This window comes from Strigops habroptila, chromosome 5 (genome assembly GCF_004027225.2).
Source record: "Strigops habroptila isolate Jane chromosome 5, bStrHab1.2.pri, whole genome shotgun sequence".
In the NCBI taxonomy this organism is placed as follows: Eukaryota; Metazoa; Chordata; class Aves; order Psittaciformes; family Psittacidae; genus Strigops; species Strigops habroptila.
The window spans coordinates 62,002,104-62,010,814 of NC_044281.2; the positions used below are offsets into that span (position 1 = coordinate 62,002,104).

The following is an 8,711-nucleotide window of genomic DNA, read 5'->3' on the forward strand; positions in this document are numbered from 1 at the left end:
TTCTCCGCAGGGCTGCTCTGAATCTCTTCTCTGCCCAACCTATAGCTGTGAAAGATTCCCTTTCCATGATTGACAACACTTGTTCCAGGAGATTTTTCACATAGACTGTTAGAGCCAAGCAGAACCTCCATCCAGGACACATCCACACTGGTGGTGTACTACTGACTTATCCCCAAGCTTGTATTTCTGGATCCCCATCTGCATAATTCTGAAAAACATTATGGAAAGACCTTTTGTCATTAGATACTTGGGTCAATTTGTACATCTGAATATGATCCCAATCTCATCCGTTACTTCAGCAAAGCCCTTGCCCTTTCTGTGGGCTGCCCAAATGCAGCCCAAGCTGCTCTGCCACTGCTCTCTTCAGACCCTCCTGCTTCCGGTACACACATTTTGCAAAGCCTCCTATTACTACATCTGTTGATGTCCTCTTGAGACACAAGTACTTTCAAGAATTTTTTCTTGCCAGAAACATTTGTCCTGCACGCTTTGAGAAAACCAGTTCATCCTTTTGCTGTCAAGGTAGCCCCGTAAAACAAAAGGGAGAAGAAACATAACCAAGTCTTGACCATTCTTAGTTATTATTTCTGCTTTCTTTCATTTATGCAGACAGAAACACCACTTCTTCAGTGACCCATAGGCAGGGATGTTCTCAGCCTGGTTCCCACTGCTGACACAAACTGCAGTGATTCCATGGAGTGTAAGGCATTGCTCTGCTCTATCTGTGCTGTTTTGCTGAGATGGCTGCCCAGAATTCCCAGAAACCTCTGCTGTGGACAGGTGAATGGAGGCAGCCAAAAACCTGGATTAACTGTAGAGTGAACCCTGATTGAGTTAAAGGCACGTTAAACATTTCTAGCATTGGAGGCTAACCTCTACTGATTAAAATATCTTACAACTCCCGAATGAAGGGGCTGCAGCAGTGACCACCAGGCAGCAGAAACCACCCCAGGCATGTTTGCATGCTCTGAGTGAGCTCTGTGAGTAATTACAGGAAATGTCTAGGCCCCTCCAAAGACCAAGAAGCTCCTCTGTGAAGAGGAGAATCAAAACACTCCCAGATGTGGGAACAGATGGATGCATGAGCGTGCTCTGTAATGCAGGAATTGGAGCAGAGTCTGGGAAAGGACTCACGCCTCTATCTCTGTAGGGCTGTTGCAGGCTATTGCAAGTGTCAGGTTGGTGACATCATGCTCTCACAATCCTTTGCCATCATCATAGGAGTCTCGTAGTTTATAGTTTCTGTAATGAATGAGAATTCAACCAAGGAGCTGAAAGTGGTGTTAGTTCAAGTGGAAATCTTGAAGACCTAGGTGAGTAATGTTGCTGAGACAGATTTCTATTCCTCTGACTATGCAATGCACAAGGTAAATGGGATGAATGAAATCAGATTTCACCACCTGGGAGCCAAGGTCCCACTATAGAAGACGTTATGAACGCAGAGAGAGACGTGAGCCTTCCCTTGAAGGAGGGAACCCTGAACACAATGGGGTACAATCACGGGGCACAACTGGTGAAGTTTACCAAGACGCTGCCTGCATCAAGGAATAGAGAATTTATTGGTCAGGTGAATTATGCTATGGGGAAAATTAACTCCATCTCAGCCAAACCCAATATGCATATGTAGTTTTTAATGCATTAGATGGCCTGTTTGGTCGCTGTTACTGTCACCCTAAAACCTGTAAGTCATCTGGGAACGTGACGTGTACTGGCATACTGCTGTCTGAATTCCTCATACCTAGCTTTTCACAGCACAAGGAATTTTACACTGCTGGCTCAGTGTTTGGCTGGTAAAAGGAAGGCTCACGAGCTATTATGTTCCACAGTTTCAGAGGAATTGAGTCTGGGCTTTGTGCCCTGTGCCCGCTACAGATTTAAGACAGGAAGGCAAAGAAAAGGACCAACCACTGACGGCTGCAGCTGAGCCTGATTGCAGGGCAAAATAGCCCTGCACAACGCTTATTCTACTGTCTCAAGGTGACATAGTAGGTTACACAAGTTTAAATGAGTCAGCTATTGATTTCCAGGTTTACACCAGCATAATGGAGCAGAGTTTGACCTATCTAAACATCCCTTTCATGCTTCCAATTTCCAAACACCACTGTGAAGCACCACTGGGACATTTGAACTGCTGCTCTTCTGGTTTACACATAACACTTCCCTTGATGACTTCACCCCTTTTTATAGTCCCTCTGCCTATAACTAAAACCCTTTATTTGGTAGCTGTTTTTCTTTTCACCACTTTCCATTGCAGCAGTCATAGATCGTTCAAGTATAGGGGTATCAGACACTGCTCCCATCCCAAAGTAGAGGCAACATTCAGACAGAAGTGGTTTTCATTGAGCTTTGATGCAGTAATTCAGAACGGTACTCAGAGTGGAAACTTCAGCTTTAGTCTGCCTACACAAGCTGCTATAGCAAGTTCTGATGCTTATTTAACCAGATTTCTTCTAACAATATGCAGATTTTCCCCTCTGGTTCCCACAGTGAAGAGTGCTGAAGAAAATACTCCTGAGTTCCACTGCTTGGCGTATTCCCCAAACAAGGTCAGATACTGAAAAATCTACCACAAGAAACATGTTCTTTATCTGAATACCAAACTGGTGGCCAGAAGGTCAGGATTGGTTCTACACAGCAGTGGCTTGAATATCCTACACCCCCCTGGCTATCTGGAGAGTTTCATACTACCAGAAAGAAACTAAAGAAGTTCTTGCAGGTCGCATTAGAGGGCATTTACCTTTAAGCAGAATACATTGATATTTTTTCTCCCTCTGGGACCAAAGGTCTAGATTTCACTAGACCTTTCCAGAGAGAAGAGTTTGGGGAAAACTGCCACAAGACTGTTTTGGTAAAAGTCTCAGGATATACTACCATCACCAAGTGCAGACAGTGTCTATTTGCTCTGCCTGTGTTCCTGGTTGATGCAGCATGAGCTATGTCTAAGAAGGTATTTATGAGCACAGAACTGTGCCCAAATTAGACAGTTCTATTTCATCATGGGGTCTGAGTGTACAGGCATAGCCTTAGATATTTTGAAGTAAAGCAGTCTCTCAAAATCCTCACTGAATTCATGCACTTCTGCAACAAACTGTTGGCCCAACTTGCACCCTGGATAGACTGATGGAGGAAGCTTGGATTGATGAAGATCATCTGGCAGAAACTTGCACAAGTGTTTTTAAGCAATCCTGAATGTCCCATACTTCAAACTGCCTCTTACCAATGCTGTCACCCTCCTCTCCGTCTCCAGGGCGAAATAAACTTCAAATTAAATTAATCCCATGGTCAACCATGACAAGACCTATAATCTTACCTGTGTCTATTCTCTGCAATACCATTTGTTTCCTTTTGCTCAATGGAATGAGTTTTCTATGGCGATCTTTAGTTTTCTTCATTTGGTGCAAAAGTTGTAGGTTGATGACTTCTATTGAAAAGCAACATCGCCATTGGCATGGCAAGGTAAAAGTAGTATCAAACAAAAGCAGTACAATTCTCCTCAGCTTATCTGCACTTACAAGCGTGTCTAAAGAGTTCAGAAGTCTTGGTCTTTGTAGACAGCTATAAGCATACCAGGGATAATTTTCATGGGTTTCTGCATGGCAGGTATGCTGGTATCTCCATCAAGGAAATTCTTGTAACCATGGTAACAGCAGTAATTGTCCTTCTCCAAGACTTCCACAACCTTCTTGTTAAAGAAAGCTGACATAATAAAGCTTTCAACAGCTATCTGCTCCTTGTTCTTTGGTGCAGGGGCAAATGGGATGTACAGGTGATGGCAGTACACGACAGTTCATGACAAACTCCTTCAACTATTCCAGATGCATTTGGGCAACGTATAAACAGGTATTAGGGTCTGAGTGAAACTCTACACTTTGAAAGAAATTAGAAGATCATAACATGATAGAACAGGCCAGATTGAAAGGGATCTTGAAAGACCATCTGATCCAGCCTTTGTGGGAAAGTGAGCCTACCCACTACCTTCAACAGATGTTGATCCAAGAGACAGTGACGTAATGCAATCTGAGTAGTGAGACTGGAAGCCAAAGCAGCCCCGAGCTAAAGTTTAGGTTCTGCACACACTCCAGTGATGGAAGAAAACGGGTATGCATTTCAGGGTAAAGCGTTACTCAGGGAAGTCATTCTTGCATGTAGTTCTTGTTAAAAATCAGACTTGGTGCATTTGTAAATGTTGCAATCAAGGCTTTGATACTTGAGTAATCAATGTTTGCTCTAAAGTTCCCAGCTCATGATTTTAGAGAGAATGATCGCTTCCAAAGCTATCCTTCTCCCCACCTCCTCTGATCTACCCCACACTCCTTAGACAATAGTGACTTCTTAGAGGGCTTGAGGGATGTTCCCAGTTCAGAGAACAATGCTCTGAGCCTGCAGAGCAGCTGCAGGTTGCAGCCTAGAAAGACTGGTTCTGGAGACCCTTGCCACTTTTCTTCTCTCTTCTCCATACTACTGACAGGTTATTGTTTCTCTGCCTGTATTCCTCCTTCTCTGGGCATTTGACTTTCTCACAACCTTTTTCTATTCCCTCCCAAGAGGCTGTTCTCTCCAATATCTCCAGACAGCTCTCTCAAACTGTGGCCAAGACCACCACAAACTCTCTGTCTAGAACAGCTAATTTGCCAAGCTTTGTCATACCACATGTCATTAATCCAGTTTTTGTGTGCCAGACACCACCACACAGCTTCTGGGTAGAGAAGAGGACTAATTACAGGAGCAACTGAACTGAAGACTCTTTTAAAAGGCCAATATTTGTCTAGGATGTTCAACATCTCAGTAGAACAGACCAGTCACTGTAGGGCCTAATTCCTGCTTTGTAGGTGACTGAGTGTTGTTAGAGTTTCAGTAGAATTGTGTCAGCAGGGGCCCTCTTTGGCTCTGTAGGAATTTTCCACAGTCCTTATATGCAGAATTTACCAAATTTCAGCTCCCCCTAGTTCTTAGTGGGTACTGAATGCTTAACAACCTTTCGCAGATGAAACAAGCCTGTTCTGCCAGTAGATGAATAAAAAGTTCTGTTCAGGAGCCAACACTACATGGACCATTTCTATTGCATTTCAAGTCCCCACCACAGAACTTGTGAAAATCTAGGGGACATTAAACATGGGTACCAAGCTTCCAAGAAGGACAGGTTTTGCGGTGCATTTTGTGAATGTGAGCCATGTATTGCCTCCTTGTGCTGCACACAAATCACCGAGCAACTGTATATATCAAGCTATCAGTGAGTCTTGGAGAATATCATGTCAGACACAGGTCTGGTCCCAACCACCACATATACCCCTGGCCTAAGAAGTCAATCTTTAGTTCCAGTCCTCATGCAACTGCTCTGACTTGGCAGTGTGAAAAGATCGGGCAGAGATCTTTGTCTGCCACAGGCAGATCAAGACCATTCTAGTCGACACATGAGTTTCTACAAGAGTTTGTGTTTGTTTAGCCACATGTGAAAGGTAACCATGGTAGGCGAGAGCAGATACACTGATCATTACTGAGAATAAAGACTTCAAACCCAAACCATGGTGGTTTCCTGTGTGTTGTCTCACTGAGCCCAGTCTTGGATGAGAAAATATGAGTAAGGGTGAATACCCTGAGAGCATCAAGAGGACCCCCAGGAGTTCCAGAGAATCTCTTACCACATCAAATCCTACTTTTCACTTTCTCCCAGACAACTTGATGTCAGTATTGCCTGAAAGCACAGGTGACATGAGGGAGCACTAATTGCTATTTCTCTTGGTTTTCTGTTTCTGAATGTTGTTTCCAATCAAGAAAGCAAAAAGGAAAGAAGAAATCACAAGGTCTGCCATTTATGGGAAGAAAGGACACTTCAGGAGCAACACCTGCAAGAGAGATCTATCCATAGATAAGTCTAAGGAGGTGAATACACCATTAGCAGCAACTAATAATCCATCTGCAGCTAGGAGGTTTGGAAAGAAAGCAGGCCATAGCTTGTACCAGAAAGTGCCTATCTAATTACAATGTGATCTCTGGCTGAACCTGCCCGTGAGTCTTGCCTGGTGTCATTTATCGCTAGAACTTTTGTCTTACAATTACCAAATGAACACAACAGCAGCTTGGATTTGCGGATGCGAGACGAATGACATAGTTCATACTGCAAGGGAGCATGTCAGGAAAGAGCAGGAAAATAATGGCAAAGCCAGAGACAAATGAATCTCTTCTGGAAAATCCCTGGGGAGCTCAGTGGTTAGGATAGAGGTACATGTTTCACTGCCTCTGGAAGAATTAAAGGTGACATTACTTACCACATGGTGAAGTTCCTGGCAAGTCTCATCAGGCTCAACATGCCAGGAGGCGGCCAGTAGGAACAGCGAGAAAGCCTCAGGCAAGCAGGACTCGAACACAAACTTGTGCACAGAGGGAGCTTCTTCGTGCCCTTCCACCTAAGCATGTATTTAAACCACGAGGTGATCTAATGCAAAGGCACAAGTACTGAGTACAAGCCAGCACGCCATGGCCAAGTGGCAGACTTTGCATGTTTGAGGTCTGCTTTCATAAAGCAAAGGATGAATGAGGACTCATTAAAACAAGCAAGCAAAACGAAAATTAAAGGATCAGTGGTATGGTGTTGGCCCCAGCAGTCAGAATTGTGACTGATCAAGATTACCAGCTCTGTTGGAAAAGAGGGCCTGGTAGGAGAAAGGAGGGGTCATCTTGGTTGTGCTGGTATTGTCCAAGTCTGGAAATAGATATATTTTAATATTATGTTGCTGCCCTCTAGTGCTTTGGAAAAGAATCTACCCACAATTACTAGCCATCAACAGATGCTAGGCAAGGGAAGCATACCTTTTCCAGGAATGAACAGAAAGCAGCAAAATAGTCAGCAGGATCTATAAAGGCAAAAGCTAAAAACGGATCTGAGTGGGTATAAATTCATAAATCCATCAATTATTTCAAATCAGCTACATCAGTTTAGAGCACCCCTAGAATCTAGCCCATTTGTGTTTCCAATATCAATAGACTATCAACAAATAGATCTTCTACCTTCCCTTTATTGTACCCTGAGGCAAAGGCTGGTAGTTGCTGAAGATAAGGTGGCAATGGCCAATCATCCACAACACCCAAAACTGCTCTTGACACCGAAACTGACAGATGGTACAGGGACACTCTAGCATATTACAGATACTGGATTATCTTCTGACCTCAATGATAATTTCAGGTCAGCAGTCAGAACATCCCTTATGGTCTCCAAAATATGCTGCACATACCTCTGCATTCCAATGCTGCACCTCTGCTGTGGCTAAAGAAAGCTCATTAAAATAAACTACGTGCAAAATAATCTCTACTCACATCTGCTTAAAAAACCAAACCAAACCCAAAGGAACAAACACTTTAAACACTCTGTTGCTTCTGATTTTACAAGTGATAGCACAGGCCTGTGAGAAGCAGCTGAGAATAATCACTTTAGCTGCCTTTCCCCCACCCTTCCAAAGCAAGTTATTGCATACCCGTTCAATTAAAAACTATTGTTTTGTTAGAAATCACTTCACAAAAATGAAAATTGTACATCTCCAGTCTCTGGGGACATTGGACAGAAGCAGCCACACTTTCTTCAGTGTCCCCATGTCACTGTACAGGAGAATTAACCTTCCCGGTGTTTGTCAGGCAAAGGCATATTCAGATATTCAGAATTTAATTCTTCAACTGGTAAGGCTCTTGTCTGCTGCCACTGCTGAAGACAATCAGCATCTTATCCATCTTTTGTCCATTTGTCTGGACAACTGCAACATCAGCGTTTACTTTGCAAGGACACTCTAGCAGTAAGGGAAGGAAATTCAGGTCTTGTGGTCAGACCACAGAATTGACACCCTTGTCTGAGTTTTGCCTCTAATTTTCTGAGTGGTTATGAACAAATTTCTATATATCATATTATATATATGCAGTATGGAGTGCCTTCTTCTTTCTCTCCGGTGAGAAGACTTGTAATAGCTGTTCTTCTTTGGCATGTGGTGATAAACTAGATGATGCTTTCATACATTGTTCTTTCATTTCTATTTCCTTGATTCTACAACATCTGTGGCTTTTGCCTTTGCAATGCCATGCTACCAACTCATGGTATATCTAGCTTATTAATACTTTGAAAGGAAAGAAGTTGTGCCTGTTTCACTTGACCACTTTCTGCCATAAACCGTTCATTGGCAATTGTGATATTGCCAATAGTACAGTTGCTGTCTCATTTCACATTGCACAGATTCAGATCTCTGTCTTCACTGTTATCACTATAAATTATACATCACAGGGAATGTGATTAACTAGGAAAGGCTAGTCCTGCATCTGTACATGTATGCTTGGCAACTCATGTAAGCTCTTTTTCTTTTTTTTGCCTGATCGTAGGATCGCTATAGTGATCTTTACATACTTCATAAAACAACGGGAAAATGCAAGCTGCTCTTCAGCTAGGAAATGGCACTGGGAGAATCCAAGTATGTAATTTGTCCTCTTTTGCCACAATGTAGAGCTCTGTAACCACAGCTGGGGTTCTGGTAGGTCTTGTAGGGTCAGTCCAGCCTTTGCCGATGCTGTTATTGACAATGGAAGTTTTATAGGTCATTGGCCAGCTCAGTCTTCAAGCCATAATATGTTTCATATAAATGAGTGAAATAAACCAGGTATGTACAAGACATTTGGGATTATAAGCTTTGTGGAAGCAGGTTTTTCACTAAATCGTGTATTTCTGGCATCATAGAAAA

General features: G+C 43.0%; 1 protein-coding gene across 2 annotated transcripts in view; it reads right to left on the reverse strand.

The window, feature by feature from the left end:
* Nucleotides 1–8,711, reverse strand: part of LOC115609075 (cytochrome P450 2H1-like) — a 141,940-nt gene that overhangs the window by 59,455 nt on the left and 73,774 nt on the right. The gene's annotated exons all lie outside the window — the stretch shown is intronic.